At 47.8% G+C, this 15133-nt stretch overlaps 1 protein-coding gene across 3 annotated transcripts in view; it reads left to right on the top strand.

Annotated features, from left to right (window-relative positions):
• Positions 1 to 281: 281 nt before the first annotated feature.
• Positions 282 to 15133, top strand: part of SPSB1 (splA/ryanodine receptor domain and SOCS box containing 1) — an 80306-nt gene continuing 65454 nt past the window's right edge. The window contains exon 1 of one of the 3 annotated variants that reach the window (XM_075906489.1): positions 282 to 670. The gene's annotated coding sequence lies outside the window, so the exon portion shown is untranslated. Of the gene's footprint in view, positions 671 to 3030; positions 3829 to 15133 lie in introns of those variants that run through there. The other 2 variants (XM_006127088.4, XM_006127090.4) reach the window with 2 other exon arrangements.

Here is a 15133-nt window from a genome sequence, read left to right as displayed (position 1 = left end):
GAGCAAGGAAACCCTCCCAGACCACGCCTGGCAGCTGTGGGTGCAACTCGTGCTTCCAAGCCTCCACTGAATGGGGATTCCCGCCTTGGCCTCCTCCAGCACTGAACGACCCTTCCTCCGAATCAAAGGGTTCCCCCCCCGAAACGCCCCCTTCCCAGCTCAGCCGGGGGCTTTTCTCCCGTCTCTCCAGGGCTGCAGAAGCCGAGAGGAGCCGGGCAGCGGTTTCGCTGGTCCCGCCTCCCGCGAGAGGAGGGGCCGGGAGCGGGGAGGTGCCAAGCGGCAGCTGGGAGCTATTTGAGCCATGTGATGCGGCCGGCCCGAGCTCTTAGCGTCTGGCGCCCGGGAGGAGCCCGGCTCTAGCCGTGAGAGTGTCCGGGGGGGAGCCGCGCGCAGCGGCGGCGGGAGTTGCAGGGGGCCAAGGCGGCGGTGGGTGCTTGCAGCCGGATTGGCGTGCACGGGGTGGGGCTGGTTTCCTCCACCTCGCACCCCGCCGGCGCTTGGCATCCCAGCGGGCCTGCCTGGGGAGGAGACGCGCCCCGAAGAAACCTGCCCTCCCCAGCCCGCAACGCGCGCCCCGGAGGCCCGCGGAGCAGGGAGAGAGCCCGCCCTCGGCCGCAGCCATGGTCCGCTGCCGCGTCCCGGAGCGGTAGGGAGCAGCCCCGCTTGCATGGTAAGAAGCGGGGCACTGGAGGGGCAGGATGCGCCCGTCCCCACGTGCAAGGGAGGACGGTGCGGGGCTGGCAGAGACTCCCCCGGGCGCCTTTTCCCCGCAGCTCCGAGCGGGCACCGGGCTGTTGTGCAGGGCGCTGGCTGGTTGGCGCGGGAAAGGAGCAGGGGGGGGGGCGAGTGGGTTGTTTGCTCCCCCCGGGTGCTGGGGAGGGGCCTGCCCTGTTGCTGGGGGTTGGGGATAGGGTGTATCCGGAGGGGGAAGGTTGAATAACGTGGGCATCCTTCGGCAATCTCAGAAAGCCATTATCCGCCCGGGAAAGGCCTTTGTCCCGGCGCGCAAGGGGTTAATGGAAAGTTGGCGAGGGACCGGTCCTCTCTTCCCACCTTCTGTGGCTTCGGTTTCCTATGTAGCGGCCCACACTCGGGTAGAGACAAGCACAGCGCTTGTATGCCGGCCCCGTTCTCTTCTGCTCTCTTCCCCCCCCCAAACATCCAGCTTTCCTGGAGCTCCCACCTGATGGAGACTCTCCTGAGAGGCGGAATTCATTCGCCAGCTCCATCCTCTCCTACCGCCGACAGTAAATTCTTTTCTCCACCTCCCCACTCCTCCAACCCGGGCTGGATCTGTTGTGCAAACGCTGGCTGGTGAAAACTGAGTTATGAAGAGGATTTCTCTCTCCTCCCCGCCCTCCAAGTTCAGAACGAAGATATTTTTTCCCCTCCTTCTGGTAATTTGACCTAGTTCATGCACAATTAAAAAATCACCACAAAAATAATAAAACAAATAAAACTCAGATTATTCTCAACTTTATTCCCTTGTTTGTGCCATTTTAAAGGAGCTATTATAGCTGAACTGCTCTGTTGTAGCATCTTCCCCTCAGGGTAACAGTAAATGGTAGGGGCCTTTTCATATGAAAATGAGTTAAGATTATTGGCCACTGCCAATTGTCACGGAGCTGTCAGCTGGGGGCCTGAGCAAGTGCTTTATTTTCTTTATCAGAAAACGAAGTAATTGGCATGCAAGGAAATGTTTAACGGCCAGAGGTCATCTGTTATTGCTGTGTGTGAGAATTTGAAAAGTAAATCTCTGAACATTATCAGTGTTTGAACTAATTAAGGAAATAGGTTTATTTAACTGTATGCATTATGGTGCTGCTTTGAACGGTCTTTGGAATACACCCTGTAAGTCTCATTAACATGGTTATTTTTACTACATGGTCATCTTAGTGGTAGAACATGACTTCAGCCTGGTCCTAAATAGTTGGTGCCTGCTCTTTCCATGACTGGATACTCAAGTTCACAATATAGTCAATTTCTGACACCAGGTGAGTGAGGTAATATTCGACCAATTTCTATTGCTGAAAGTTCAAGACCGTTTTTGAGCTTCCATAGAGCTTTTTGTTGGCGCGTGTGTGAAGGATGTTTTGTAGTTTGTTTGGCATGTGCAGCTTCCAAACTGAGCCAGTGGCTAATCAACAACCTCACATGTTATGAGCGGCCCTAAGCTGGGTGTTCATTGTAAAAGATCTTCTGTCCTGTTCTTTTGGGTCAGACTTGGGGCTAGTTGACACTGGGAACTTGCATTGGCATAGTCGTGTGTCTCAGGGATATGAAAAATCCACACCCCTGAGAGACACACTTATACGGATTTCAGTATTTCCATGGACAAGGATGGGTCCACTCGAGAAGTTTGGGAGTGGGAGAGGTTTTCTATGATTGTTTCTAGTGCATTGTCTACACTTGAAAATAGTGTTTCAAGTGTAGACAAGCTCTATTTGATTTTAAATGGCCCCCCTCAACTTTCCTGAGTGGAAATGGATCTTTCCATTTCTGTCAGCAATGCAGGACAGAAACAGTGAGGGGAAGGGTTGATTTTTTTTTTTTAATTTGTTTATGCCTTATCCATTGTCAGACTGTGACCTACAGGTTCTGTAAGGAAAAAATACTGCTTAACTTGCAGCATTGCTGTAACCCTGTTGGTCCCAGACTATGAAAGACAAAGAGAGAGATACCACCTTTTTGTTGGCTTAACTTCTGCTGCTGACAGTGCAGCCCTGAAGAGCTCTGTGGAACTTGAAAGCTTGTGTCTTTATCTGTAACCAAGATAAGCTGTTCCAGTAAAGGAGACTGCCTCCCCCCCTTCTTTCTGTAACTTCTAAAGTCCTGGTCCTAGGAGTAGGGTTGTAAAATCCCAATTAATTAGCCCCGCAGGGCTGGAGCAGCCAGGGGGGCTGTTCCAGCACCCATTGGTTAACTAGTCAGCCTTTCACAACCTTTGAGCAGTCCATGTGCAGAATTCCCATTGCCTACAGTTGGTGTGTGTGTATGTGGGGGGGGGGGGGGGAGAATTGGGGTATGTGGCACTAGAGAATGAGATGGTGAATGACAATTGTTGATGGGAGAGGGGAGAGCCTATTCCTATGAAATGCACTGAGAATTAGATGGAGCCATTCCACTAATAATCTCAAATAAGGCTCTTTAAAGAAGGGATTTAAAAATGGATACATTGAAGACTTCCCTTCTCCCCCCATCTGAATGCCAAATACACTGAACTGCTTCATCAGTCTGCCTTGTCTTGTTTGGCTGTTGCAGCTTTATAAAGAACAAAGATGATTGATATATTAAGCTGTAACTTCCTCCTCCTCCTCCTGACCATTCGTGTCTGCTTGTTGTATTGCAGAGGCAGTAGGAGTGATAACTGTTTCACAGCAAAGTATTCCCTGGAGGGGGATTTGTACTGGTGCAGTTTGTCAATGACAGGTTTAGTGTGTTGTCTCTGTTTGTTCAGAGGTCACTGAAGTGCATTATAAAAGTGTTTGGGAGTTGGTTGGAGCCCATATGTTGGATGTGTCTAAATAGTGGCTTGGTTGTCCAGGAACTAATTTGCTGTAATGGCATATTATTCTTCTGAGGAGTCAGGTGGCTTCCCATGGATTGTGGACACACGCCGGAGTTGGTTTAACATTCAGGCTCCACCCCGCAGTGCTACACTTTAAAATGGGCTGGTCACGAATCAGTAAAGGCATTTGATTTGTCGTGGAGCCAGCTAGTACACCGGAATTCCTACGCCTACAGACTTGCTCATAAACTGCTGTCTGCTGTGGAGCTAACATTGCATATGCTGATATATTTTCAAGTTCGGGACTTGCATTAAATCCTGTAAGTTTATGTATTTTATTTTCATAGTTAAATGGTATTTAGAGGGCACTTTTATTTGTATTAGTGTGCGATTCATAGTTTGTAGGGGGGTAAAATTGTTTAGCATTTTTCCCCCAGAACTGGTCAGGAGGAAATCATGCATTCAACTTAATGTAACTATGACCAGAGGCCTTTAACTTTAAAGAATTGCAGTTTTGTCTCCATTTCTTCTATGTGGACTCTGGTCTAACACTACAGTGTATTGTACATCTTGTCACACTGTTCCACGGGTTTTTAAAAGTGAAATGAAGCATGGCTGAGAATAGTGTCCCTATTGTCTCGTAGCCGGGACACAGATGTGGGTTGCTTGTAAATGTACTGAAGATGTAGCTGATGGTTCAGATGCTGTGATGATGTTCATGCCCTATTGTAGCATTTGCAACAAAGATAATAGCAACAGCTACCAGTAGCTGCTGCTTTTGTGGGTGGTGGCAGGCAGAGGAAGGTAATACCTGCCTGTCGGGTTTCATGCGGTAGCCTGATATGGTGAGCAGGTCAAGTGCTGAGTGCTTACCTATGCTTGTCCTGCACCAGCTGCACTTACTTCAATGGCAAGTGGAATTTAATGAGGCTGGAAGCAGATTCTGACAACTTTAAACTAGGGATGTTTAACGGTTACTTGAATAATCAAGTAACCGCATACATTCTTATCGGTTAGTCGATTGTACTATAATGCCTGGAGTGGGGCTAGCAACCAGTGCGCTCTGATGTCATGAGGAGCCCCTTGCCACTCCTTGTTTCTTCCTTACCACTGTGTCTCTATAGAGGCAGCAGTGCGGGATGCCAGGTGGGAACTGGTCTGCAAGGGGAGCCAGTTTAAAAACCAGCTCCCCTCGCAGACCAGCTGCCTGTTGCCCTGGGCTACTGCCTCTGATACAGAGGTAACAGTGCAGGGTGGCAGCAGCCCGTGGCGGGGGGGTGGGGAGGGTGTGTCTGAGTTCCCGGATCTGGTGCGAGCCGAAACTGAGCCGGGCTTCCTGCCAGCCTAGCTCCTAATACACTTTAAATGCAGAGCTGCAGCAGGGGTAGGTTCCGGACTGGACTGAGCCAGTTGGCTGGCCAGCCTGCTGAAAAATTTACTGGGGGGGAGGGCTTTAGGCCGGGGGGCTGGACTCGACCTCCTGAGGTCTCTTCCAGCCCTGTGATTCTATGAATAGGTATAGTCTATAGCATTAACCTATAAGCTTTTGCTAATTGGTTAATTGACTACACTGTTACATCCCTACTTTAAACTGGGCTATTCCTCTCCCTTTGAAGCAGGGCTCAACTACTCCAATGTGAGAATGGGACAGATGTGGGGATGAGAAGAGCTCCCAGTCCTCAAGGGCTTGTTAGGTAAAGGAAATCTGTGTCCATGGGAGCACATCAGCGAGGCTTTTTCAGTATTGCTGTGCCAGTCCAAAGCCCTGCGGTAGGTGCTGCACCAGTACAGCTTGCACCTGGTGTTTTTAAGATGTAAGTCACAAGAGTGTAATATCTACAGGAGATGTTTGCGCTGGTATTGTCATAGGGCAATAGCACTACTAGAGCTCACTAACACCATGCAGTGCCATGATTAATTTGCAAAATTCCCGGGGCTCGACATCACTTGTGAAATGGGCACCCTGCTCTTCATGTGAACCAACTAATAATGGGAGAGTTATTTAATCTCTCGCGCTAATGGCTCCTGTAGATTGCCAGGGCAGGTATAATTAGACGCCAGTTGCATGATGAACTCCTGAAGAGATTGTGCAATCCAGGGTAATTCTCGTGGGATATAAAAAGTGAATACGTATCTTGAGAACGGAGGCTTCCAAACAGTGGTCTGTGAAGTTCTTGCTGCTGGTCTTCAGAGTTGGCTCATGTCAAGGTGCTGACTCACTTCCAAGCTACTAAATTGTATTAGATAGCAAACTGCTTCCCTGCTTCTTCCATGTAAGCAAAGATCTTATGCTACTGCACATGATTAAGTGAGGGAATGACACACGCTATTGGGTCTGTCCTGGAGACCATATTTTTATTGACATGCAGTCCAAAGTCTGGAGAAGGTTTGAGAGCCTTTGAACACGACTGCAGTCCAACCCAGGGCAAACTCTCACCAGCTGGTTGTCTTTATCAAGCATACTGGCCTATTCCATTAACTCCACGGGAGCCATTGTTCTATTAAACCATCCCTTTGGCTGAAGAGGCATTCTAGTCTTCCAAAGTAAGTAGCTTTTGTGCTGGGGAGACCTGCCTTACCTGAGCTGAATGGGCTTGCTAGATATCTTGACAGATGTGTCGGGGTGGAAAGACATTTTTATGTGTAGAAGGATGTCTCCAGGGCCAAATCATTGTGGGTCATTGAATTAAATGCAACAGAAAACTGTTAAAAAACAGAATTGGAAGTCTTGAAGCTTGGGGTTGGAAGAAACAAAAATCAAATCCACTGCTGAGGCTGTATGAGAACTTCAGTAGTGGGAGGGATATTTAAGACCACAGACGTGTGTAGTTGTCAAAACAGCAGACGGCCTGGTTCCAGTGCACAATTAGGGGATGGATTCTAACAGCCGGGGACCCTGGGCTCACTTTGAAATGTGCCAGTTTGGTGCTATAGACTTATTCCGTTTGCAAATAGATGTACAAACCACATAAATATGGGCACTCAATACTGTAGCTAAAAGCAGAAACCCTTTTTGTAACGATCAGGGAAGGCATACAGCCAGACTTGGTACAGATGTTAGGTTCCATGCTCAGAATACCGAACTGTCGGAGGCACTGGCTTCCGGTGCTTGACTGCATCAGATTTGCGCTCCTGTCCTTCCCTTTCAAGGCCTGCACAATCTCTGCTGTAACTTCCTCCTGCCAATCTTTCCTCTTAGGCTGGGCTTTCGCTGCAGAAAGCATGAGTCTGGCTTTTTATTTATCAACATTGCAAACAGTGTAAAATCCCAGTGGAGACAAGGCCCAAGTAGTTACCTGTATATGGCAAGTTGACATCCGCTCTACTTAATGTCCCTCTTGCTGCCTTCTGTCAAGCTACCATGAGAACCCTGTTTTGCTGTGAAAGGAGCCTCCGGTTTTGTGGCTTGTTTTCAGCTTTGTCTCTTCCTCTGTTTGGAACTTACTGTCCATTTTTGTAGGGACTAAATCACTGTGCACTCTAAAGTCTGTCTGACGCTCACATAGCTGGATGGCTATTTTAATCCCCCCTTTCCAGTATTTTAACTCACTCATTTCAGTGAGGGGGAGGGAATGCATAAATAGAGCCTTGCATGTTCCTTTTCAAGTGAAACTACACAAGGCATGCTTCAACAAATCTATGCTAGTAAGGCTGAAAGCAAAACTTGAGTTGCTGTTAGAACTTGCTTCGGTGCCTCTCTCCCTTTGTGCACAGTCTGATTTAACTAGGGATGTAAAATCCTGTTTAATATGTTAACCGGTTAAACTATATATTTAACCGGTTAAGCAGCATGTCGTAGGTGGGGGCTGGTTAACAGGTTACCCTGGGAAGTGTGCCAGTAAGGCAGTGCTTAGTGGGTAATCAGTTCCCCCTTTACATGTCTGATCTTAGTGGCTCTAAAAGCCAGGGTAGACTAAAGCAGCGAATCCTGCGTATCCACATGGTATCCTAGAAGACTGCTGCAGGTAATGTGCAGTAATGCAAGTTAAGGGGAGTTAAACACTGGGAAGCTTTGTTTGTGATACAAGGAAGCAAATGGGAACATACAACTTTGGCCAGTGTGTACCTAATCTAGGGGCTTGGGGTCACGTTCCCCTGACATGGCTCTATTTGTTACTGCACTAAATACTTGGCTGCTATTGTTCAAATCTAAATGAAGGGGTAGCGGAAGGTTAGAGCAAGTGACAAGGCCTCTGAGCTTTGTGCTCACTGCTGGGTTAAGTGCCTGTGAGGATCTCCCCTCTCCCCTGTCAAATTGGGTTGTCTTGCTTTGTTCCTATATAACTGCATTGTGAACCCTCATTTCTTGGCTGGAAGGAGGCTGTTTTGTGCCATGTGGTCACAGTAGAAATAATTCTCAGCTGAACGAGGATCAGATAGGCTTCCAGATTCTTCTTCGTCTTGCACGGGAGCCTCCAGACAATAAGTGCTGTCCTTGGTACGTGTGTGTGAATAGCTGTGGAGGTGTAGCTGTGTGTAGCGCTGGGAGATGCTGTGCAGTTGCCCCATGTAAACCATGGTAATGAAAACAGGAATTGAAATGACTGCATCCTGCAAGATCTGGATACAGAACTGGGGGTTTGCTAATGTCGAGACTTGTCACCCCCTTGAAGTGTGAGTTCTGAAGTACTGAAACTGCCCACAGGGATTTTCCCAGGTGTGTTGGGCATGGTGGCAAGGAAAGACTGTCTCCCTATGATTAAAGCATCCTGTCGGACACGAGCTTTTCTTCCACGGGGATGGGATGGGCAGAAGTTAAGCTCTGGTCAGAAGGCCATTTTCCCACACTAAGGGTTTTGATTTAGTGGTGTGATTTTTTTTTTTTTTAATTTGACCAAAATAGTTCACTGTGCAACCCCTACTACACACTAGGGATGTGAAAGATTAACTGGTATGCTTGGCCCTTAAAATGGTGATGCTTACCAAGAGTTAATGAGTAAGAGGTGGAGGTTGGAGCAGCTGCCTTACATTGATATAGCTTATTCTGGTACAGGAAGGGGGGAGAACTTGATTGGAATAAGTCACCTTTATATGACTCTAAATGTGCCCATATTGGGGTACTACTTTAACTCTACTGATGTAGTTAAAGCAGTACCAGAGGAGACAAGACCATGGATACTGCTTGGAATAAGTCACCTTTATATGACTATAAATGTGCCCATATTGGGGTACTGCTTTAACACTACCGATGTAGTTAAAGCAGTACCAGAGGAGACAAGACCATGGATGCTGCTGAGTGACACAGGCTTCCTGGAACTCACTTCCTTACTTAATTTTGATGAATAGTCCTTGTGTTCACTGCATACTGTGATTTAAAAACTGACAATTGCTGCTTCTAAGCACCGGGCCACAAAGTAGTGAGAATAAGTCCATTTGCCTTCTACCAAGATCTTAAAAGATTTAGGGAGTTATTTCCAGCAGAGCTGGTCACGTGTGACTTTCAGACAAGGTTACAGCTGCTTGATTACTTAGCAATTATTTATTTATAAGCTAATGGAAAGAGCCATATTCATTGACCAGTTTCAACTTATCCTGATGGATCGATTATTCCCACTTCCCCCTCCACAAAGCTTCCTCAGCCACGGCCTCTTGCATCCTTTTGGTTTAGGTTTTGCCTAGCTCTTCATTTGAAATACTAGTAGGTGAGGGGCACAAGGGTAGAACCACTGAAAAATTTATAGCTTTGTGCGATGCCAAGCCCCAGCAAAGTGTGCTGGGGAAGGAATGTCCTTGGGGGTGCAGGCTGATCACTGAATAGGGATAATAGCATTTTGCAACCGGAGCGCTCTGGAATCTGAAACTGAATGGAGAGAGAGGGTTGAATTTTGTGTTCGTGTGTGCATGTGTAAAAGTGTAAGCAGGGCTTGAGTGGAGCTTGTTTCTATGAGTGACAGTTTCTTTTGGGTTTTTGTTAACATTTGGGGGGGAGGGGTTGTGTGTCTGGCCTCTCTCCTTAATGGATACTGCTGCCTTCAGCAGCTCACTTAGCACTCATCAACTATAAATAGTCTGGTTAGTGGGAGTTTGCCAGGGTCACCGAGCCATTTCCCAGTGATACGTGTGATCCCTTTTCTCTCTCAATATGTGTCTATTGCTCAACCTTAGCACGGAGATGGTCTTAACAGGAATGCTACTCTGGTTTAACTTATTTTTTTTGGAAATTCTTGTGTAGACAGTCTGTTTGGTTTTGGCTAAGTCAGTCAGGAATCTATTGAAGCTGAAATAAGCTATTCTTAAACTAGGGGTTTGTCCCAGTCTAACAGCCAGTTTAATGTCAACTGAGGACAAGGCCTACATTGCAGTGGGATGTTCTGCTGGCAGCTAGCTTGTTCTTGCTGAACGAAGAACCCCCACCAAAATCCAGTGGGTCTGTATATTATCCAGTTTGCAAGGACTCTTAAGTGTTGGGTGACCTGCTCTGTGCTCTCTGCTGAACCTTGGATGTGGGTGAAGAGCATCAACTTGGGCTGCAAGGTCTATCTCTGTTCTGTTTAGAGCAAGCTTAAAATACAAAGTAGTTACCTGTGCACTGTAGCCATTCTGAGAGGAGGGTAAGAGTACATACTCAGGTGGCTGGCCTCAGAAGTAGGAGTGGTTGGGAAGTTATTTTGCAGATGGGAAACAAAGGCTTAAGAGGCTTGCTTGACTTCTCACAGGAAGTTTGTGGCAGAGCTGGGAACTGAACCCAGATCTCACCAGTCCCATGCTTTAACTCCAAAGCCAGTCTTCCTATCCTACACACCCCCTCCCACAAAAGGGTAGATAGGCTGCTGTTCAGAGTACTATACTGACTCATGACATGCACATTCTTTCCCACCAGCTCTTACTTAGTCACAGTAATGCTGCTTGTTGATTCCTCAGCTGGAAGACTATAGTAGCAATTTGCTCTTCCAAACACTTCATCATTTTGCTTGAGTCCAGTCAGCTTTAAGCCTGCATTCCCTAGTTTGAGCTTGTCCAATAATCTCCAATAGATGGAGCTGCCTAAATGGCTAAACCTCAAACATAGCTTTCAACTATGGATGCAAAATCCCAGGTAATCGTTTAACCGGTTAACTGATTAAGCAGGATCTGGGCTGAGGACTGCTCCATCCGGCTGGAGCAGCTTCCATCCCTAACCTCACACTGAGACTGTGGCTACCGCTGGCTCCCAGAGAAGCCCCTGTCTGCAGCGGACCCAGGCTCCCTGCAAGATAGTCTGCTCCAGACCCCCAATCAGTCCCTGCCTGTTGGACATCCAGGATGACTGCAGACAGAGGCTGCTCAGGATGCTGGACCAACCCCTCCATGCAGCAGGCCGACCTGTTAACCGAAACTGGCAAGTATACCCTGAATGGGTCATGCTTATTGGTTAACCTTTCACATCCCTACTTTCAACTAAGCTAAGTTCAGAATTTCTGCCTGTGGGCACCAGTGTTGCTAGTCTGGAAAAATCCTGAGAGATTCACTTGGCAATTTCCATCAATATCATAAACAAACCTTATACTCAATTCAGTAAGTGTCTTGGGGAACACAGTGTATTGAAAAGGCAAATGTCTGTAGTATTGTAGGGTTGAAGTTGTAATGAGCTTCAAAGGACTCTGACACAGTGAACTAGACTGAGCAAAGTGGGATACCTAGGAAAGGGCTTGGGAGGAGGGGAAAGTAACTTATCTCAGGCCATGTCCTTCGGCAGCTGCTCCCTGAGGAGAAATCCACCATCTGCTGATCACCTGCTAAATGAGGACAAGATCAAGGCTAGCCAAGGGGGTTATGTACTTAGGTTTCAGAAGGGCTTGGTTTTTGAAGGACTGTTCACCTCCTGGAGCCCTTCCCAGAGTGTATGAGGGGTGATCTCTACAAAGCTTACAGGTACGATTTTATTGTTAATGTCTTGTGTAAGGCTTATAAAGAATGAATAATAATGCTTCGAAAGGGCTGTGTAGTAACTATGGATAATTACTCTGTTTATAGCTGCTGAGGAAGGAAGGCCAAGCAGGCCTGCTGCACAGCCAGTACTGCTGCTGTGGGAGTCAGTGTAGGCAGGGAACTGAGCAGTGTGGGAACAGGCCAGTCAAGAGGGGAGTGAGATGAGGTGACAGCTGGGGAGCCTTGCGCCTACAGCAGGTTCCAGTGCTGGACAATAGAGGGGAAAAGTTGCTCTGAGCTGTGCCACTGCATGTTTGCCTGCGCTCCTTCAGACCCCTTGTGCTGGCTGACCTGGTGGTTCTGGAAGTAGTGCCACCCTCAGTAGCTGAAGACTCTGTTATTTCACAGCTGAACTACTGAGGCAAGAGAGCTCTAGCACAGTGTTTCTCAACCTTTGTTTTATAAAGTACCCCCTTTAAAAAAAAAAAAAAGGAAGTACCCTCCAATACTTAGTTTTCAGACACAATTCTTTTTTACCATTGCAACATGTTTGTTTAAACAACTTAATTGTAGCCGGGCGGGTGATGAAGTTTTTGGGTGTAAAAAGTACAAAAATAATAAAGCACTGTAAAAACTTAAAACTAAAATTCAGTTTTCTCCAAATTTCAGGTGTTGATGTAACCCCCAGACTTCTCTCGAGTACCCCTAAGTACTTGTACCACTGGTTAAGAAACATTGCTCTAGGGTGTCTAGAATAATGACTAGGGTCCAAAGAATGCAGCCTTGCACTACACGTGGCTTTGCATCTGGTATGTAAAGGAGGAAACATACCCACAGAATTACTTAATTTTTTTCAGTGTTATGTATGTATGACTGGGAACCAGGATGTCTGATTGCTTTTCCTGGGAACGTTCCTGCCACAGTGTGTGACCGTGGGAATGTCCCTTCCGTGGTGTGACACTGTGGGAAAGACTTGAATCCTTGTGCCTTGGTTTCCCCATTTTCCACATGTCTAGTGCAGTGGTTGCACAGGACGGGTTGTGACGAATAGTGTTTGTAAACTACTTTGATCCTTGACTGGGAAGGTAAAGCAGAAGCATTTAAAAATTAGCTTGCATGTGTGCATATCCTATATAAATAGCTTCACAACTATCCTGCGAGGTAGGCAAATACTTCTGATAATCATAGAACACTAGAACTGGAAGGGACCTCGAGAGGTGAAGTCCAGTCCCCTGCCCTCAGCAAGCACTATCTAGACAAGAGGTTGGCAACTTTTCTGAAGTGGCATGCCAAGATTTAACCCTCTTGCCCTGGGCTGTGCCGCTCACCCGGGAGGGGCACTCTCCACTGTGTACCCTGCTTCGTGTCCTGCTCTGGGTTCTGCTCTGGCTTTTCCTGTGGGGAGGGGAGGAGCAGCAGCATGTGCGTGCTTCCCTGGAAGCTGGATGTGACACGGGGGTGGGTAGGGAAATGGGTGAGGTGGGGATGAACTGATGGGTGACCTTAGGGTGTCCAGCCCTGATGGGGGTAGGGTTCATGGTGCCCTTGCCTTCCTGCTAGGAATCCAGGTGCCTAGGAGCCAACATGGCTTTAGGGGAAGGGACCCCCCCCATGCATTTTCCTCTCCCCTCAGCTGCCCCTGCTGCTGCCCAGCCCTGGAGTCACAGCCCAGATAGCACTCACCCTCACTTGTGCCCCATGGCCGCCTCACTCCAGCCTGTCATTCCCCCATTCCCCGTGTCAGCTAGCTGCCCTAGGAGCAGCCCTGGCCTCCAGAGCTGCCCCGCATCACCACGTGGCCCAGCTGGCCATGGGGCAGCCACTGGCCATGCAGCCCTGCCAGCTGGGCTGCATGGCTGCTGTGGAGCAGAAACTGGGGCTCTGGTGAGGCTGCTCTAGCTATGGCACATGGGGCAGCTGCCAGCCACCCAGCCAGGCCACTTGCCACTCAAAATTGACTTGTGTGCCACTTACAGCATGTGTGCCATACACTGCCAATCCTGGTCTAGGCCATACCTGTTAGATGTCTCAATTGCTCTTAAATATCTCCAATGATGGAGATTCCACAACCTCCCCAGGCAACTTAGTCTGGTTTTTAGCCATTTTGACAGGTTCCAGTTTTTCCTAATGTCCAACCTAAACATCCCTTGCTGCAATGTAAGCCCGTGGCTTCTTGCCCTATTGTCAGAGGTCAAGGAGAATAATTTTTCCCCCTCTTCCTTGTAACACCTGTTAGGTACCTGAAAATTGCTTTCATGTCCCCTCTGAGTCTTCTCTTGTCTAAACTGAACACCCACAATTCTGTGAATAGATAATATTAAACTTGTCTGTTTCCAGACTTAACTGGCATGCCTGGAGCATTAATCCTGCCTGTGCCAACAGCCTCCCAGAGTGCCAGGAGATCCTGGCTTCTATTTCTGTGTTTTTGAAGTAGCATGGTCTCATAGACTTGATTCTCCATGCTGAATAGCATGACCATTTTCCCATGGTCTTATTTAATAGGTTTGCACAGCACAGTTCACGTGCAACAAACATTGCTTAGCTAACATGCAATTATGCACTTATATAATGTTATTGAGAGAGGTGATGCAAGGTATGTTTACACTGTGGAGATACTGTAGTGTAGACACAGCCTGCACCACTGCAAGGGATTTTCCAGGCTGTGTAGGAACTAGGGATGTAAAATCTCAGTTCATTAGTTAAATGTTGGGAGCAGTCCCCAGCCCCATCCGTGGTGCACCGGGCTCTCAGCAGACAGAAGCTACTCCACCAGAGCAGCCTCTGCTTGTTCACAGAAGGCTCCCTGAGGGGCTACAGCAGCCCCCTGCCTGTGGCAGGGGGGAAGCTGCTCCAGCCCCCACTGGCTACTAGTTAACAGGTTAATCTTTCACATCCCTAGTAGGAGCACTCCCTCCCTGAGCGATGGTTGCAAAGTCAGCAGAAGCATTCCAGGCCCTGAGGTTTAAGGACTGAGGGTATGTCTACACTACCCTGCTAGTTCGAACTAGCGGGGTAATGTAGGCATACCGCACTTGCAAATGAAGCCCGGGATTTGAATTTCCCGGGCTTCATTTGCATATGCGGGGAGCCGCCATTTTTAAAACCCGGCTGGTTCGAACCCCGTGCAGCGCGGCTACATGGGGCTCGAACTAGGTAGTTCGGACTAGGCTTCCTATTCTGAACTACCGGTACACCCTCGAGGTTCACCCCGCTGCACAGGGTTCGAACCAGCGGGGTTTTAAAAATGGCGGCTCCCCGCTTATGCAAATGAAGCCGGGAAATTCAAATCCTGGGCTTCATTTGCAAGTGCGGTATGCCTACATTATCCTCCTAGTTCGAACTAGGAGGGTAGTGTAGACATACCCTGACTGATCCAATGTTGTCTCAAAATACTTAACTATTCCTGGACTCCTTGAGGGGTATATTTCCTGGCCAATGTTAGGGCAAAAAGTTTGTCTGTCTAGCATAGTGTTTCTCAACCTTTTTTATAAAGTGCCCATTTAAAAAAATTAAGTACCCCCAGTACCTACAGTTTTCAGACACACAATTTTTTTCTACCATTGCAACACATTTGTTTAAACAACTTAATTGTAGCCGGGTGGGTGGTGAAATTTTTGGGTGTAAAAAGTACAAAAACAACAAAGCACTGTAAAACTTAAAACAAAAATTCAATTTTCTCCAAATTTCAGTAGTGTTGACGTACTCCCCAGACTTCCCCCTGGTTGAGAGACACTGATCTAGCATACTGAGTTCACTCCCTGAATCAATTGATCCCAG

Source organism: Pelodiscus sinensis, chromosome 23 (assembly GCF_049634645.1).
Source record: "Pelodiscus sinensis isolate JC-2024 chromosome 23, ASM4963464v1, whole genome shotgun sequence".
NCBI classification, from domain to species: Eukaryota; Metazoa; Chordata; order Testudines; family Trionychidae; genus Pelodiscus; species Pelodiscus sinensis.
This window is presented reverse-complemented; position numbering and strand designations above follow the sequence as displayed.